Source organism: Xenopus tropicalis, chromosome 2 (assembly GCF_000004195.4).
Source record: "Xenopus tropicalis strain Nigerian chromosome 2, UCB_Xtro_10.0, whole genome shotgun sequence".
Taxonomy (NCBI): Eukaryota; Metazoa; Chordata; class Amphibia; order Anura; family Pipidae; genus Xenopus; species Xenopus tropicalis.
The window spans coordinates 173,446,082-173,463,952 of record NC_030678.2 but is presented as its reverse complement, the minus strand read 5'-3'; the positions used below and the strand labels follow the sequence as shown (position 1 = coordinate 173,463,952).

The 17,871-nt window shown below is 45.8% G+C and overlaps 1 protein-coding gene across 2 annotated transcripts in view; it reads left to right on the top strand.

Annotated features, from left to right (window-relative positions):
• The first annotated feature begins 7,935 nt into the window (after positions 1–7,935).
• Positions 7,936–17,871, top strand: part of lrrc32.1 (leucine rich repeat containing 32, gene 1) — a 32,097-nt gene continuing 22,161 nt past the window's right edge. Inside the window, exon 1 of one of the 2 annotated variants that reach the window (XM_031897372.1) lies at positions 7,936–8,335. The gene's annotated coding sequence lies outside the window, so the exon portion shown is untranslated. Of the gene's footprint in view, positions 8,336–17,465; positions 17,630–17,871 lie in introns of those variants that run through there. The other variant, XM_004912215.4, reaches the window with a different exon arrangement.

The window sequence follows — 17,871 nt, the reverse complement described above, 5'->3', positions numbered from 1 at the left end:
AAATAGTGACATCTAGTGGTTAAAAAAGGACTTGCCAATGCCAGGGTTGGATAAAGGAGCATCGCTACAAATACCGTTCATAGATTCTTGTTTTTTGTTTAGGAAACAGTTGAGCCTGCAATTAGAATGAATACACTATTGTCCTACTGGAAAAAAATAATTTCTATTAGATTACAGGTATGGGATCCCTTATCTTGAAACTCATTATCCAGAAAGTTCCGAATTACGGAAGAGCCATCTCCCATAGACTCCATTATAAGCAAATAATTCTAATTTTTAAAAATGATTTCCTTTTTCTCTGTAATAATAAAACAGTACCTGTACTTGATCCCAACTAAGATATAATTACCCCTTATTGGGGCAGAACAGCCCTATTGGGTTTATTTCATGGTTAAATGATTCCTTTTTCTCTGTAATAATAAAACAGTACCTGTACTTGATCCCAACTAAGATATAATTACCCCTTATTGGGGCAGAACAGCCCTATTGGGTTTATTTCATGGTTAAATGATTCCCTTTTCTCTGTAATAATAAAACAGCACCTGTACTTGATCCCAACTAAGATATAATTACCCCTTATTGGGGCAGAACAGCCCTATTGGGTTTATTTCATGGTTAAATGATTCCCTTTTCTCTGTAATAATAAAACAGTACCTGTACTTGATCCCAACTAAGATATAAATACCCCTTATTGGGGGCAGAACAGCCCTATTGGGTTTATTTAATGGTTAAATGATTCCCTTTTCTCTGTAATAATAAAACAGTACCTGTACTTGATCCCAACTAAGATATAATTACCCCTTATTGGGGCAGAACAGTCCTATTGGGTTTATTTCATGGTTAAATGATTCCCTTTTCTCTGTAATAATAAAACAGTACCTGTACTTGATCCCAACTAAGATATAATTACCCCTTATTGGGGCAGAACAGCCCTATTGGGTTTATTTCATGGTTAAATGATTCCCTTTTCTCTGTAATAATAAAACAGTACCTGTACTTGATCCCAACTAAGATATAATTACCCCTTATTGGGGCAGAACAGTCCTATTGGGTTTATTTCATGGTTAAATGATTCCCTTTTCTCTGTAATAATAAAACAGTACCTGTACTTGATCCCAACTAAGATATAATTACCCCTTATTGGGGGCAGAACAGCCCTATTGGGTTTATTTCATGGTTAAATGATTCCCTTTTCTCTGTAATAATAAAACAGTACCTGTACTTGATCCCAACTAAGATATAATTACCCCTTATTGGAGGCAAACCCCAGGTCCCGAGCATTCTGGATAACAGGTCCCATACCTGTATTAATAATAATAATAGTCATAAAACCCAAATTCTGCTTTCTGGTTGCTAAGGAATTGCCCCTCTGGGGATGGAGGAGAAGCTGAACTTCTCAGGTTATGATAACTCTCCTTACTGTTTCTACATGATACTGCTGAATAAAGAGTTGGTAGAACTTGCCCTTTAATCAGAAATAAACTTTTTTTTTTTGGTGTTTTGGTTAATAATGAATAAAACCGATGCTGTTTTCCTTCTAAATCCCCCGGCTTGGGGAGCAGTCGCCTGTCCTGTGATTAGTCTATTTATATGGAATATATTTCTATTCTTCTATTGGCCTGTAGGTAGGTTACACTTAGTAAATATTTTTATATGTGAAATATTTTAGCTTTATGAATGTATTTCTGTAAATAAATATACTTTCATAAAAAAAAAAAGAAATTCTCGCTTTCTTGATATTTTCCCAGTAGAAATGACTGTCAGCTCTGGGACACACTCAACACTCAATTCAATTTTATAGGCTGAAATCCAGCTGCAAAACTGTTCTTCTCTTTCTGCATCATTTATAATCCTGGCAGGGGAGGAGGGACTAAACCACTGATGTTACAGATTGGAACAACTTCCCCACAGCTTACAGGCAGCCTGCAGGAACTACATAACCCACAATGCATTGCACTGGGATGTTCCTTTCCTTATTGGCATCACGTGTGCAGCAGGGAATTGTGGGATTGGGAGGAGGCAGGCTGAAGGCTGAGGGCAGGCGACTACTGTTACATTTTATCTGAGTCTCAAAGTAGTCAGCCAATCAGCAGGGGAACAGGGGGTGCGGCTTAGGGAACAGGGGGCGGGGCTTAGGGAACTGTTCCAAACAGATTATTACATTAAACATGAAAAGTTGCTTGAAATGATGTTTACTCCCAAAAACCTTAAGTTGTGTTTGGGCGGATTTCCCCTTTAAAGAAGTTGACTTGTTGCTGCACTTATTTTCTATGGCCAGCAGAGGGGGCCCTTTCCCTATTACAGCGATCGCCATGAAACTGATGAGCAGCCGATGTCTATAGAGTTTCCCTGTTATCTGCTAGCGCCTTGGTTAGTTTAACAAATAAGGGTATAAAGCACAATAGGATGGGAGTGCCCTGCTCGCAAGAGCTTACAATCTACAGGAATATAATATATATCTACATCACATTATTATAGCAAAACTGTCCCGTTTTGTGGCGCTAAAACAGCGAAAAATTCATGAAACGCCCGTGACTTTTTTTGACGCAAGTGCGACTTTTTCTGCAGTGATTTTTTGTGGGTGTGTCACGAAAAAATCCGCCAAAGGGGCCACACAGGGGGCTAGTTGGACAGCACTGCTACAGAAAGGCCCTGATTGGCTGGCCACACCCCCAGTGGCATCAGGCCACACCCCATGAACTACTTGTTTGTTCTATCCATGGTTAGAAGATGCCAATAGAATGGGAGGCCTATGGGACATGGTGACAGACGCGTGGCTGGGCACCCTGAGATACAATGGCAGGGCTGAGGGTGCAAGCTGAGCTTGGCAGGGAATAAATAAGTAAAAGTGATACACTGATCTCTTAATATTACCAGCTAACAGTTACATGGAGAATATTAAAAATATGCACTGTCTCTTTAAGGCTGCACATTGGGCTGAATCAGCTCAGTTAAATCTTTCAGCTCAGCTTCCTGTGTTCTTCCTGCCCCCGGGGCGAATGGAAGTGCCCTGCCACCTGTCTGCCCCCAGCCGCCAACTCATTTCCTCTCCTCCTCGTCCAGTTCCGCTTTGAAGTGACTGCTGGGGGGAAACCGACAGGGACAATATCCCTTACTGCTTATTGTGTGATCCTATCTGATCCCCCCCACTGTAAGCAGCAGTCCTGCCCTGCTTTATGGCTGAGATTCTAGCTATCTGTATAACAGAGCATTCTGTCACAGTGGCACAGATCCTATCTGATCCCCCCATTGTAAGCAGCAGTCCTGCCCTGCTTTATGGCTGAGATTCTAGCTATCTGTATAACAGAGCATTCTGTCACAGTGGCACAGATCCTATCTAATCCCCCCATTGTAAGCAGCAGTCCTGCCCTGCTTTATGGCTGAGATTCTAGCTATCTGTATAACAGAGCATTCTGTCACAGTGGCACAGATCCTATCTGATCCCCCCATTGTAAGCAGCAGTCCTGCCCTGCTTTATGGCTGAGATTCTAGCTATCTGTATAACAGAGCATTCTGTCACAGTGGCACAGATCCTATCTGATCCCCCCCATTGTAAGCAGCAGTCCTGCCCTGCTTTATGGCTGAGATTCTAGCTATCTGTATAACAGAGCCTTCTGTCACAGTGGCACAGATCCTATCTGATCCCCCCATTGTAAGCAGCAGTCCTGCCCTGCTTTATGGCTGAGATTCTAGCTATCTGTATAACAGAGCATTCTGTCACAGTGGCACAGATCCTATCTGATCCCCCCATTGTAAGCAGCAGTCCTGCCCTGCTTTATGGCTGAGATTCTAGCTATCTGTATAACAGAGCATTCTGTCACAGTGGCACAGATCCTATCTGATCCCCCCATTGTAAGCAGCAGTCCTGCCCTGCTTTATGGCTGAGATTCTAGCTATCTGTATAACAGAGCATTCTGTCACAGTGGCACAGATCCTATCTGAGCCCCCCCATTGTAAGCAGCAGTCCTGCCCTGCTTTATGGCTGAGATTCTAGCTATCTGTATAACAGAGCATTCTGTCACAGTGGCACAGATCCTATCTGATCCCCCCATTGTAAGCAGCAGTCCTGCCCTGCTTTATGGCTGAGATTCTAGCTATCTGTATAACAGAGCATTCTGTCACAGTGGCACAGATCCTATCTGATCCCCCCCATTGTAAGCAGCAGTCCTGCCCTGCTTTATGGCTGAGATTCTATCTGTATAACAGTCCATGTATCAGGCGGATATGGGGGCAGTAGACAGCAGCTGTCAGTTGGATACAATGAGGGGAGTTTCCATTGGTTCTGGGAACAATAGCCGGAGCAGAAAGGTAAATACAGTTCACCTGTGAGTGACGCCGGGGCCCGCGTGTCCCTTTGTTCCGTTCTGTTCAGCCCTGACAGTTCCATTTCTCATTTCAGGCCCCAGGCATTTGCTGGGAAACAGTTCATTTATTTTTAACGAGTTAATTGAGCCCCGTTGCCCTGACGAAGTTCTTCCCAGTGACGAATAATGAATTAATTGCTGTGTGATTTTTGCGGAACCATGAAAATCCCCAGCACGGAGAATGGGTGGGAGAATGGGGGAATGGGTGGGAGAATGGGTGGGGGAATGGGTGGGTGAATGGGTGGGTGAATGGGTGGGTGAATGGGTGGGAGAATGGGTGGGAGAATGGGTGGGTGAATGGGTGGGTGAATGGGTGGGAGAATGGGTGGGAGAATGGGTGGGTGAATGGGTGGGAGAATGGGTGGGTGAATGGGTGGGAGAATGGGGGAATGGGTGGGAGAATGGGTGGGAGAATGGGTGGGAGAATGGGTGGGAGAATGGGTGGGGGAATGGGTGGGAGAATGGGTGGGGGAATGGGTGGGAGAATGGGTGGGAGAATGGGTGGGAGAATGGGAGAATGGGAGAATGGGTGGGAGAATGGGGGAATGGGTGGGAGAATGGGAAAATGGGTGGGAAAATGGGTGGGAGAATAGGGTAATGGGTGGGAGAATGGGAGAATGAAAAAATGGGTGGGAGAATGGAAGAATGGGAAAATGGGTGGGAGAATGGGGGAATGGGAAAATGGGTGGGAGAATGAGGGAATGGGAAAATGGGTGGGAGAATGGGGGAATGGGTGGGAGAATGGGGGAATGGGTGGGAGAATGGGAAAATGGGTGGGAGAATGGGGGAGAGAATGGGGGAATGGGTGGGAGAATGGGGGAATGGGTGGGAGAATGGGGGAGAGAATGGGGGAATGGGTGGGAGAATGGGAAAATGGGTGGGAGAATGGGGGAATGGGTGGGAGAATGGGGGAATGGGTGGGAGAATGGGAAAATGGGTGGGAGAATGGGGGAATGGGTGGGAGAATGGGGGAGAGAATGGGGGAATGGGTGGGAGAATGGGGGAATGGGTGGGAGAATGGGGGAAGGAATGGGGGAATGGGTGGGAGAATGGGTGGGAGAATGGGGGAATGGGTGGGAGAATGGGGGAATGGGTGGGAGAATGGGGGAAGGAATGGGGGAATGGGTGGGAGAATGGGGGACAGAATGGGGGAATGGGTGGGAGAATGGGGGAATGGGTGGGAGAATGGGGGAAGGAATGGGGGAATGGGTGGGAGAATGGGGGAATGGGTGGGAGAATGGGGGAATGGGTGGGTGCGTTACCTGGGGGCGCAGAATAAACCCCCTGCAGTGAAACCCCCTTGTACGAGAGGCAGGAGCTGCCACGTGTGTTACATGCCTGTTGCACTTGCAGACAGGGCACGGATTATCCCACAGGCTAAGGGGGGGTCTATGACTTATCTGCCTCCATACAGTCCTCCCACTCCCAGCAACTCCCCGAACCCCCCCCCCACACATGCCTTCTGCCCTCTGCACGGTTCACACCGACCCCTGGGGAGGGAAGGAGAAAGCGCCCGTAGCACTGCCAGGTATTTCTATTGCCGCTGTTATACGACTTCAATTGCTACTTTGTTTCAGGAGTCAGACCCAGAGAACAGGGATAAACAAACCCCTACTGGGGCTGCAGCAGCCGGGGCTCCCATAGGGCACAAACCCAACCCCGGGTCTGAGTATTTGTGCTGCCGCTGCCGTGGAGATGCACTTTAACCATGTACCGTCCCATGGATATTGGGTTTTCTCTGTGTAGAGTGTAAGCTCTTTTGGGCAGGGCTCCCTTCCCCTCCTGTATCGGTTACTGATTGCTTTATATGTTACTCTGTATGCCCAATGTATGAAATGCAGTAATTCCTTGTAGAGTGTAAGCTCTTTTGGGCAGGGCTCCCTTCCCCTCCTGTATCGGTTACTGATTGCTTTATATGTTACTCTGTATGCCCAATGTATGAAATGCAGTAATTCCTTGTAGAGTGTAAGCTCTTTTGGGCAGGGCTCTCTTCCCCTCCTGTATCGGTTACTGATTGCTTTATATGTTACTCTGTATGCCCAATGTATGAAATGCAGTAATTCCTTGTAGAGTGTAAGCTCTTTTGGGCAGGGCTCCCTTCCTCTCCTGTATCGGTTACTGATTGCTGTATATGTTACTCTGTATGCCCAATGTATGGAACCCACTTATTGTACAGCGCTGCGGGATATGTTGGCGCTTTATAAATAAATGTTAATAATAATAATAATAATAATATTTCCAGTATTTAATTTCTCTCTGGTTTCCAGGACGCTGGACCCTAGCAACATAAACACATAAGCCAGCTCAAAATAAAACTGGAAAGTCTGAGAGCAGATCAAGGGGAAATGATTTTTCTCAATTTTATAATGTCTTTTTTGACATGTAAAGGGGTAAATTCACTTTTAGTAGGATGTAGGTGAGTGATATTCTGAGATAATTTGCAATTGGTCTTCATTTTTTTTGATTATTGGTGGTTTTTGAAATATTTAGCTTTTTGTTCACCAGTACTCTAATATAGAATTTTAGCAGCTCTCTGGTTGCTAGGGATCAAAATACCCTAACGACCAGCCAGTAGGTTAAATATAAAACTGAAATATGAATGGGGGAGGGGCTGAATAGAAAGATAAGGAATAAAAAGTAACAATAACAATAAAACTGGAGACTCACAGAGCAATAGGGTTTGGCTGCCGGGGTCAGTGACCCCCATTTGAAAGCAGAAGAAGAAGGCAAATAATTCAAAAACAATAAAAGATAAAAAATGAAGACCAATTGAAAAGTTCCTAAGAACTGACCATTCTATAACATACTAAAAGTTAACTCAAAGGTGAATGAACCCCAAAAAATTAACTGAAGGAAACCTGGTCAAAAAAAGTCCTCTGGGCACTTGTGAACTTTCATTTATTTTTTTCTATTATTAGTGGTTTCTGAGACATTAGCACTTTTAGACTGCTAATAACAGGCTTAAGGCTTAACAGCCCTCTTTAAAGTATCAGCAACCCTCAGGGTCGGACCGGGCAAGTGGGACACTGGGAAAAAATCCAGTGGACCTTGCCAACCCAGAACCAATCCCCACTGGGAAGCATCAGCGCCTTACCACTAACTTGTGCCAAGGGGGGGGGGGGGGGGGGGGGTGGTTGGGAGGCAGGGCCCCCGGGGGGCCCATAGGGTGGCAGCCCAGTTTCTGTATTCAGTTAATCCTAGCGTCACTGACTCTCAGATGATCCAAACTCCTGATATTAGCAGTCTAAAACTGCAAAGTCCCAGAAACCACTTCAATTAGAAAATGAATACTAGCAGCCCGTGTAAGTGAACTTTATTTAATTGTTTGTGTTTAGATTGGCCCCGTGCTGCTCCCCCATAGGTGCCCAGCCCCAGACATTAACCCTATCAATCCCTCATTCCCAGGCTCCTCCTTCCCAACCTCCCCTGAGGGGTCACCTAAAGAATAGCTTATCATTGGCTCATCTTTGTAGGGTTAAAACATGGCCGCATCTTGATCAGCAGCAGCCCTGGGCCAGTGATTGGCTAACAGGGGGGATCAGCAGTGCCTTGCTGCCTGTTGCTTTCTGCTCTGCCGGTTCTGACTTTAAACAATGTAGCAGAAGTTGGACCTCCTCCAGCCCAGACTCCATTTCTTGCTCTGCCTTTTGTGTTTCTTTACATGTCAGTTACACTATTCAGAACCGCCAGTGCATAGAGCAGTAAGGGAGTAGGAAACGGGCCGGTACTGAGTGTTTCCTTTTCTTTCTTCTTCAAAGAGTCCATATGATTGGCTAATTGGGATCCGCTCTCTTAATTGGGGATTTTGCTTTAATCTTGAACTTCCACCCCCGGAACAAAACTGCATTTATGTTTATTAATCAGCCTCTGACAACATTTAGTCTCGGCTAATGGCTCTCAGTCCATCAACTGCCGGTACTGACTAATGGCAGCTCATCTGCACCGACTGAACTCCCTCAGATTAAAGACAAGTGAGTATATAGCCTATTGTGTGCCCAGAGCATTCCTTCTCTGTATATTTGTATTTATACATATGGGTAGGAGGTGCCATAGTGTTTCCCTTAGACAGTACAGTATGGGGGTACAGCTTATTGTGTGCCCAGAACATTCCTTCTCTGTATATTTGTATTTATACATATGGGTAGGGGGTGCCATAGTGTTTCCCTTAGACAGTACAGTATGGGGGTACAGCTTATTGTGTGCCCAGAACATTCCTTCTCTGTATATTTGTATTTATACATATGGGTAGGAGGTGCCATAGTGTTTCCCTTAGACAGTACAGTATGGGGGTACAGCTTATTGTGTGCCCAGAACATTCCCTCTCTGTATATTTGTATTTATACATATGGGTAGGGGGTGCCATAGTGTTTCCCTTAGACAGTACAGTATGGGGGTACAGCTTATTGTGTGCCCAGAGCATTCCTTCTCTGTATATTTGTATTTATACATATGGGTAGGAGGTGCCATAGTGTTTCTCTTAGACAGTACAGTATGGGGGTACAGCTTATTGTGTGCCCAGAACATTCCTTCTCTGTATATTTGTATTTATACATATGGGTAGGGGGTGCCATAGTGTTTCCCTTAGACAGTACAGTATGGGGGTACAGCTTATTGTGAGCCCAGAAAATTCCTTCTCTGTATATTTGTATTTATACATATGGGTAGGGGGTGCCATAGTGTTTCCCTTAGACAGTACAGTATGGGGGTACAGCTTATTGTGTGCCCAGAGCATTCCTTCTCTGTATATTTGTATTTATACATATGGGTAGGAGGTGCCATAGTGTTTCTCTTAGACAGTACAGTATGGGGGTACAGCTTATTGTGTGCCCAGAACATTCCTTCTCTGTATATTTGTATTTATACATATGGGTAGGGGTGCCATAGTGTTTCCCTTAGACAGTACAGTATGGGGGTACAGCTTATTGTGAGCCCAGAAAATTCCTTCTCTGTATATTTGTATTTATACATATGGGTAGGGGGTGCCATAGTGTTTCCCTTAGACAGTACAGTATGGGGGTACAGCTTATTGTGTGCCCAGAACATTCCTTCTCTGTATATTTGTATTTATACATATGGGTAGGAGGTGCCATAGTGTTTCCCTTAGACAGTACAGTATGGGGGTACAGCTTATTGTGTGCCCAGAGCATTTCTTCTCTGTATATTTGTATTTATACATATGGGTAGGAGGTGCCATAGTGTTTCCCTTAGACAGTACAGTATGGGGGTACAGCTTATTGTGTGCCCAGAACATTCCTTCTCTGTATATTTGTATTTATACATATGGGTAGGGGGTGCCATAGTGTTTCCCTTAGACAGTACAGTATGGGGGTACAGCTTATTGTGTGCCCAGAGCCTTCCTTCCCTGCACCTCAAAAATCACATTTTTTTATATTCATTTTTGCAAATTGAACTTTTTAACAAAATTAATGATCCTGGACCCTCTCTGACTTCTATAGACGTAAACTTAATATTGGATTTTAATAATAAATAAATTCAATTTTTAAAAAGTAAAATGTTTTATTAGAAAATGACCAAACGATATATTTTTTTAGTTACAGAATAATTCAAACTACGAATGCAGGAAAGCCTTCCTGGTTGCTAGGGTAATTTGGACCCTAGCAACCAGATCGCTGCTAAAATTCCAAACTAAAGAACAAAAAGCTAAATAATTCAAAAACCATAAGTCGTAAAAAGTAATGACCAACTGCAAATGATCTCAGAATAATTTAAAGATAAACAACTCATTTACATGTCAAAAAAAAATTGAGAAAATTAATTTCCCCTCGACCTTTGTTTAATCTGCTCTCGGAGGTTTCAGTTTTATTTTGAGCTTCTGTCTGTCTGTAAAATGTCTTGGGGACACGTGGGGCCCCATAGAGTAACTGCCGTATAGAAAGAGATGATTTCACTGGGGTATCTAGGGCCCCCCTCCAGTCCCGAACCCACCCCTCCAGTGCAGTGCGTCTCTCTTATTTGGCTATTGGGGGATGAGGGAGGAGCAAGAGAAAGAGGGGGCGGGGCTAGGTCAGTGGGGCCCACAAGGGCCGGGGCCAACTGGGTGTTTTCACCATGTCTCGCTGGTCCAGTCCGACCCCGGACTCCTACCAACTCAGCAATACTCAGGTTTTCTCCCCAATTCTCACTCTGGTTTGGCCCCCCAACCCCTGCTCTGTGCCCACCTAGATGCCCCCCCCCGTGCAGTGCGTCTCTCTTATTTGGCTATTGGGGGATGAGGGAGGAGCAAGGGAGAGAGAGGGGAGTGGCTCGAGGTCAGTGGGGCCCACAAGGGCCGGGGCCAACTGGGTGTTTTCCTGGTGTCTCGCTGGTCCAGTCCAACCCCGGACTCCTACCAACTCAGCAATTGGTTTTCTCCCCAATTCTCACTCTGGTTTGGCCCCCCAACCCCTGCTCTATGCCCACCTAGATGCTCCCCCCCCCCCGCAGTGCGTCTCTCTTATTTGGCTATTGGGGGATGAGGGAGGAGCAAGAAAGAGAGGGGGTGGGGCTAGATCAGTGGGGCCCACAAGGGCCGGGCCCACTGGGTGTTTTCCCGGTGTCTCGTTGGTCCAGTCCGACCCCGGACTCCTACCAACTCAGCAATAGGTTTTCTCCCCAATTCTCACTCTGGTTTGGCCCCCCAACCCCTGCTCTGTGCCCACCTAGATGGGCCCCCCCGCCGTGCAGTGCGTCTCTCTTATTTGGCTATTGGGGGATGAGGGAGGAGCAAGAGAGAGAGGGGGTGGGGCTAGATCAGTGGGGCCCACAAGGGCCGGGGCCCGCTGGGTGTTTTCCCGGTGTCTCGCTGGTCCAGTCCGACCCCGGACTCCTACCAAATCAGCAATAGGTTTTCTCCCCAATTCTCACTCTTGTTTGGCCCCCCAACCCCTGCTCTGTGCCCACCTAGATGGGGCCCACCCCCCACAGTTTAGGGGCCGCTGCCAAAGGAAGTTGCGCAATGTTCGGATATACGGACAATGGAATTTTAGTAACAGATACAATTCTGAGAAATTAACCCTCCGAGTGCCGCTTGCAATGGTTTTGGGTCGAAAGGCAAAGGGAACACAGAGTCCGAAGAAATTAAAGGGTTAACAGCAAGGCAAATCCAGGAGGGATGGGACTGAGGGAGAATGGGGCGCAGTTCTATAGCAACGCGTATTTGGGTTAATCAGATCTGACTCCCCGAGTTCCCCCCGGTGCCTGACATCGCTGCCGAAGTATGTACTGAATGTAACCCCCATGGGCAACAGTAAGGCTGCATATGTTTGGCCCAGAATATTCATTTATTCCAGCGGCTGCGAGAACAAAGAGACCCATCAGTGATGATTCTGGCGCCAACCAGAACCTATAGGGTTAATCTGCCAACACCGAGATACAGAAGGATAATAGAAAGTTCTTCGCTCAGTGAGCCCCTAGCTCTATTAAAGGCCATATAAAGCCTATCTATCAAGCAGCACAGGCTCCACTTCTGCCCATAACTAGTGATGGGCAAAATGTTTCGGCAGGCATGGGTTCGCGGCGAATTTCTGCGTTTCGCCATTGGCGGATTGTTTCGCGAAACGGATGAAAAAATTTGCCGCTGAAAAAATTTGCCGCATGTCCAAAAATTGCTGCCGGTGTCAAAAAAGAATAGTCGCCGGCGTCAAAAGAATAGCCGTGCAACAAAATAATAGCCGCGGGTGACAAAAGAATAGCCGCGGGCGACAAAAGAATAGCCGCGGGCGACAAAATAATAGCTGCCAAACAAAATAATAGCCGCGGGCGACAAAATAATAGCTGGGTGACAAAATAATAGCCGCGGGAGACAAAATAATAGCCGGCGACAAAATAATAGCCGTGGGAGGCAAAATAATAGCCGCGGGAGACAAAATAATAGCCGCGGGCGACAAAAGAATAGCCGCGGGAGACAAAATAATAGCCGCGGGAGACAAAATAATAGCCGGGCGACAAAATAATAGCCGGGTGACAAAAGAATAGCCGGGTGACAAAATAATAGCCGCGGGAGACAAAATAATAGCCGGGCGACAAAATAATAGCCGCGGGTGACAAAAGAATAGCTGCAGGCGACAAAAGAATAGCCGTGGGCGACAAAAGAATAGCTGTGCGACAAAAGAATAGCTGCGGGTGACAATTTTTTTTGCCGCAAGACATTTTCGCTGTTTCGCTGATCTTTTGAAAGATTCGCAATTTTTTTGGCGTAACGGAACGGAACAGATTCGCTCATCCCTACCCATAACATCCCCTGGGGAGGACAAATCCTCTGCTGCAGGGACAAATATAAGGACTTACCCCCCCCCCCAACCAACTCCCTACCTACATTCCAGCTAGGAATTGGTTAATGGAGTCTGGGATTGTGATATAAATGGCACCATAGTTTGTGTGGGTAAATCACATCTTTTGAAGGTGAACTTCCCCTTTAATAAGTGTTTTTTTTCCTGCTGTGAGATACCAACACCTAAGTTAATGGGATGATTGAAATGCCCCCAAATCATATTTAACATAAAATTAATTTCCTCACTTTGTGACCTTTTCGCCGCGTGAATCAATGCGCCTTTGTGCGGTTTCCCCTTTGCTTTAGCAGCGAGGGTGCCGGGAGTCTGAAGCTACAGTCGTCCCATTCATCCCACAATCCCCCTGTTATGGTTATTGGGAAGCGCAAAGCCCCACACATCTGGCAATGGGTAGAACAGCCCCAAAAGGGTTAGGCACCCACATAGGGAACTCATTACCGTCCCTTTAATAGCGGCTGCTGATTGGCTGTAATTCTCTTTTTATTGGAATATTATTGTATCTCAGGATTAAAATTCTTGCAGATGAAGGTAACGCCTGTTATATCCACTCTCCCAGCATCCTTTGTATTGGGGCTTGTGCCCTACAGATAGGTACCTACTGTATAGGGGCAGAGACAGGGGAAAGTGTTGGAAGGGTTACTGCCTGCCCTGCTCTCATTTCCCTACAGAAATAGGGGTTGGTAGCACTAGGTAGGTACCTAATATATAGGGGCAGAGACAGGGGAAAGTGTTGGAAGGGTTACTGCCTGCCCTGCTCTCATTTCCCTACAGAAATAGGGGTTGGTAGCACTAGGTAGGTACCTAATATATAGGGGCAGAGACAGGGGAAAGTGTTGGAAGGGTTACTGCCTGCCCTGCTCTCATTTCCCTACAGAAATAGGGGTTGGTAGCACTAGGTAGGTACCTAATATATAGGGGCAGAGACAGGGGAAAGTGTTGGAAGGGTTACTGCCTGCCCTGCTCTCATTTCCCTACAGAAATAGGGGTTGGTAGCACTAGGTAGGTACCTAATATATAGGGGCAGAGACAGGGGAAAGTGTTGGAAGTGTTACTGCCTGCCCTGCTCTCATTTCCCTACAGAAATAGGGGTTGGTAGCACTAGGTAGGTACCTAATATATAGGGGCAGAGACAGGGGAAAGTGTTGGAAGGGTTACTGCCTGCCCTGCTCTCATTTCCCTACAGAAATAGGGGTTGGTAGCACTAGGTAGGTACCTAATATATAGGGGCAGAGACAGGGGAAAGTGTTGGAAGGGTTACTGCCTGCCCTGCTCTCATTTCCCTACAGAAATAGGGGTTGGTAGCACTAGGTAGGTACCTAATATATAGGGGCAGAGACAGGGGAAAGTGTTGGAAGGGTTACTGCCTGCCCTGCTCTCATTTCCCTACAGCAATAGGGGTTGGTAGCACTAGGTAGGTACCTAATATATAGGGGCAGAGACAGGGGAAAGTGTTGGAAGGGTTACTGCCTGCCCTGCTCTCATTTCCCTACAGCAATAGGGGTTGGTAGCACTAGGTAGGTACCTAATATATAGGGGCAGAGACAGGGGAAAGTGTTGGAAGGGTTACTGCCTGCCCTGCTCTCATTTCCCTACAGAAATAGGGGTTGGTAGCACTAGGTAGGTACCTAATATATAGGGACAGAGACAGGGGAAAGTGTTGGAAGGGTTACTGCCTGCCCTGCTCTCATTTCCCTACAGAAATAGGGGTTGGTAGCACTAGGTAGGTACCTAATATATAGGGGCAGAGACAGGGGAAAGTGTTGGAAGGGTTACTGCCTGCCCTGCTCTCATTTCCCTACAGAAATAGGGGTTGGTAGCACTAGGTAGGTACCTAATATATAGGGGCAGAGACAGGGGAAAGTGTTGGAAGGGTTACTGCCTGCCCTGCTCTCATTTCCCTACAGAAATAGGGGTTGGTAGCACTAGGTAGGTACCTAATATATAGGGGCAGAGACAGGATTAATTTTTCATGGTTCATTTCTGTTTTCCAACTCACATAACATAATTATAACTCTCTGCATTATTAATTAGAAACCATTACTCTCTTGGCCACGCCCTGTTTGGCGCTTGTCTATCGTGACCACTATCTCTGGCCAGCAGAGGCGGCACAGATGGGGTTAAGCAGACACAGCAGACATTACACTGTCGTTACACACTAACCATTTATTTCTATTCCCAAATTATGACCTTCGCTTTCCTCGCTTCCCATTGGCTCCCGTCTGCACCAAGACTTCAGGTTAAACCCATAGAACCTGCTGTTGTTTTCTAGACTCGTCGCTCAAGTTTCTTCATCAGCCTGAAAAAATATTTGTGTTAATGGGAAAGAAAACATGTCCATAAAATCCTGACCCAGGATCTCCCCACATCTGTCTGCCTTCGACTTCCCCAGGGCAAATACAACTGAGCAGCCAGTACTGTCCGGAACTGGGGGTAATTACCAGGGGCAAAAATCACTCATGCCCAATAACTCTGCTTAATGTAAAATGTGGCACAGAGGGATCAACCCCCCACTGCCATTGTTTTATCTCTCTGTACAGGCTATGAGCAAACTTAGGGGGCTGTTCCTGCTGAATTGTGCTTATAGGGAGCAGTGAAGCCTCTACACTCCAGTTTAATGTATATAAATAAGACACTGTTGTGCTTTGGGCTGTGAGTCGGAACAGATGGAAATACTCGGGCAGTTGGGAGATTCTCGCAGTAACAATTACTCGGGGCCCCTGGGTGTAATTTCATTAATCGGCTTATTTTATTCAGTGTTTTGCTTACATTAAATGGGACAGGCAGAGCGCTATTCAATAAAACCCTTACATTGCTCACTAACCTCTCTCTGGGGGGTAGATTGTTGTTAATAGGCACCAAGGGGTAAATTCCTATTGCAGAGCAGATCTTAACCCCTTCCCTGCTAAAGATATTTACAGACTCTATATCAGCACTAAAATACATAAAGTTTAATGCATGGCCCCCCGGCCCAGTCTCTTTAGCTGGCCCTGCACTGATCAGTGGGACATGGGCCGGGATAGGGGGTCACACTGCCCTCTGCTGGTGCAATAGGGAATGGCACAGAACAGAGGGAGCTTGATTGGCAGGTCATGTGATCTCATTGGATGGCTGAGCTGTTTTAAAGGGGAAGGTTTCAGACAAACTGCTGTATGTCACAGATTTATTTCCCTATGGGAAGGGCCTGTAACTGGGCCACAGTGGGTAAGGCTGGGGGGGGGGGGGGGGGGGGCAAAATGTTATTAGGGTAAAAAGCTGTAATGATAGAATAGTGTGTAGCGATTGTGAGTTTATTTTGGTGTGGGTCCTCGTTACCCCTTGTATAGTTTATTGGCTGTTTTCTATATAAATCTGTGGGCGCTTATTTATTGTACAGTGCCGGGGAATATGTTGGCACTATTAATACCTCCTAATAATAATAATAATGATAATAATAATAACAACAGAGGGAGGAGAGATGTTATAGGGTGCAATAACACAATATGGTGGCAGGAAAGCACCTGTAACTGGGGAATTCATTGCTTTTAGAATTTACCCACACTTACCCCATCGTATGCCTAACCCACCAACTCTGCAACTATGCTGTTCCTGCTGAATTGTGCTTAGTACAGGTATAGGACCCATTATCCAGAATGTTCGGGACCAAGGCTAGTTCGTATAAGGGTTCTTTCTGTAATTTGGATCTCCATACCTTAAGTCTACTAAAAAATCAATAAAACATTAATTAAACCCAATAGGGCTGTTCTGCCCCCAATAAGGGGTAATTATATCTTAGTTGGGATCAAGTACATGTACTGTTTTATTATTACAGAGAAAAAGGAATCATTTAACCATCAAATAAACCCAATAGGGCTGTTCTGCCCCAATAAGGGGTAATTATATCTTAGTTGGGATCAAGTACAGGTACTGTTTTATTATTACAGAGAAAAGGGAATCATTTAACCATGAAATAAACCCAATAGGGCTGTTCTGCCCCCAATAAGGGGTAATTATATCTTAGTTGGGATCAAGTACAGGTACTGTTTTATTATTACAGAGAAAAGGGAATCATTTAACCATGAAATAAACCCAATAGGGCTGTTCTGCCCCAATAAGGGGTAATTATATCTTAGTTGGGATCAAGTACAGGTACTGTTTTATTATTACAGAGAAAAAGGAAATCAGTTTTAAAATTCTGTATTATTTGAATAAAATGGAGTGTATGGGAGACGGCCGTTCCGTAATTCGGAGCTTTCTGGATAAGGGATCCCATACCTGTACAGGGGAATCCCTATGTGCCATAGTTTTATGTTATCTCTCTGTACAGGCTATGAGCAAACTTAGGGGGCTGTTCCTGCTGAATTGTGCTTAGTACAGGGGAATCCCTATGTGCCATAGTTTTATGGTATCTCTCTGTACAGGCTATGAGCAAACTTAGGGGGCTGTTCCTGCTGAATTGTGCTTAGTACAGGGGAATCCCTATGTGCCATAGTTTTATGGTATCTCTCTGTGCAGGCTATGAGCAAACTTAGGGGGCTGTTCCTGCTGAATTGTGCTTAGTACAGGGGAATCCCTATGTGCCATAGTTTTATGGTATCTCTCTGTACAGGCAATGAGCAAACTTAGGGGGCTGTTCCTGCTGAATTGTGCTTAGTACAGGGGAATCCCTATGTGCCATAGTTTTATGGTATCTCTCTGTACAAGACAGGGGAGCAGAATAGAGACATAGTTTAACCCTGTCGGTGCCGGGCTGGACCAACACTACTAGCACTAAGACCTGGCTGCTCCGTCCGGCTCTAACCATAAATTAAAGCAGACAGTGTCCCATATAAGGATATCGGGATATTTCCCTTAAAATGCACTGAGTTCCTGTTCCTCAGATGGAGTTTCCAGCGCAGCTTCCACACATCGCAACAGTTGCAGCAACAGTGATGAATGGGGCTCAGCGAGATCCAGTGCTTAGAAGATCCAGGGAAGGAATCGCTTTTAACTGTCGTTAAGGTAAATACTAAATAGGGGGAGAGAGTCGCAACCTAGCAGCGCAGTGTGTGCCTTGGGATGGACTAACTGGTAGTGACAGGGTTAACCCTGCAGGTCGCTACTATGGGGCAGATAGGAGTAAGGGTGAAGACACACAGAGCTACTTAGTAGCAGCTACTTGTCACGGCTACTAAATATCAGAAAATCCCCTGCCATAGACAATACTGAGAATTCCCTCTGCTAAACACACAGACAATTATCAG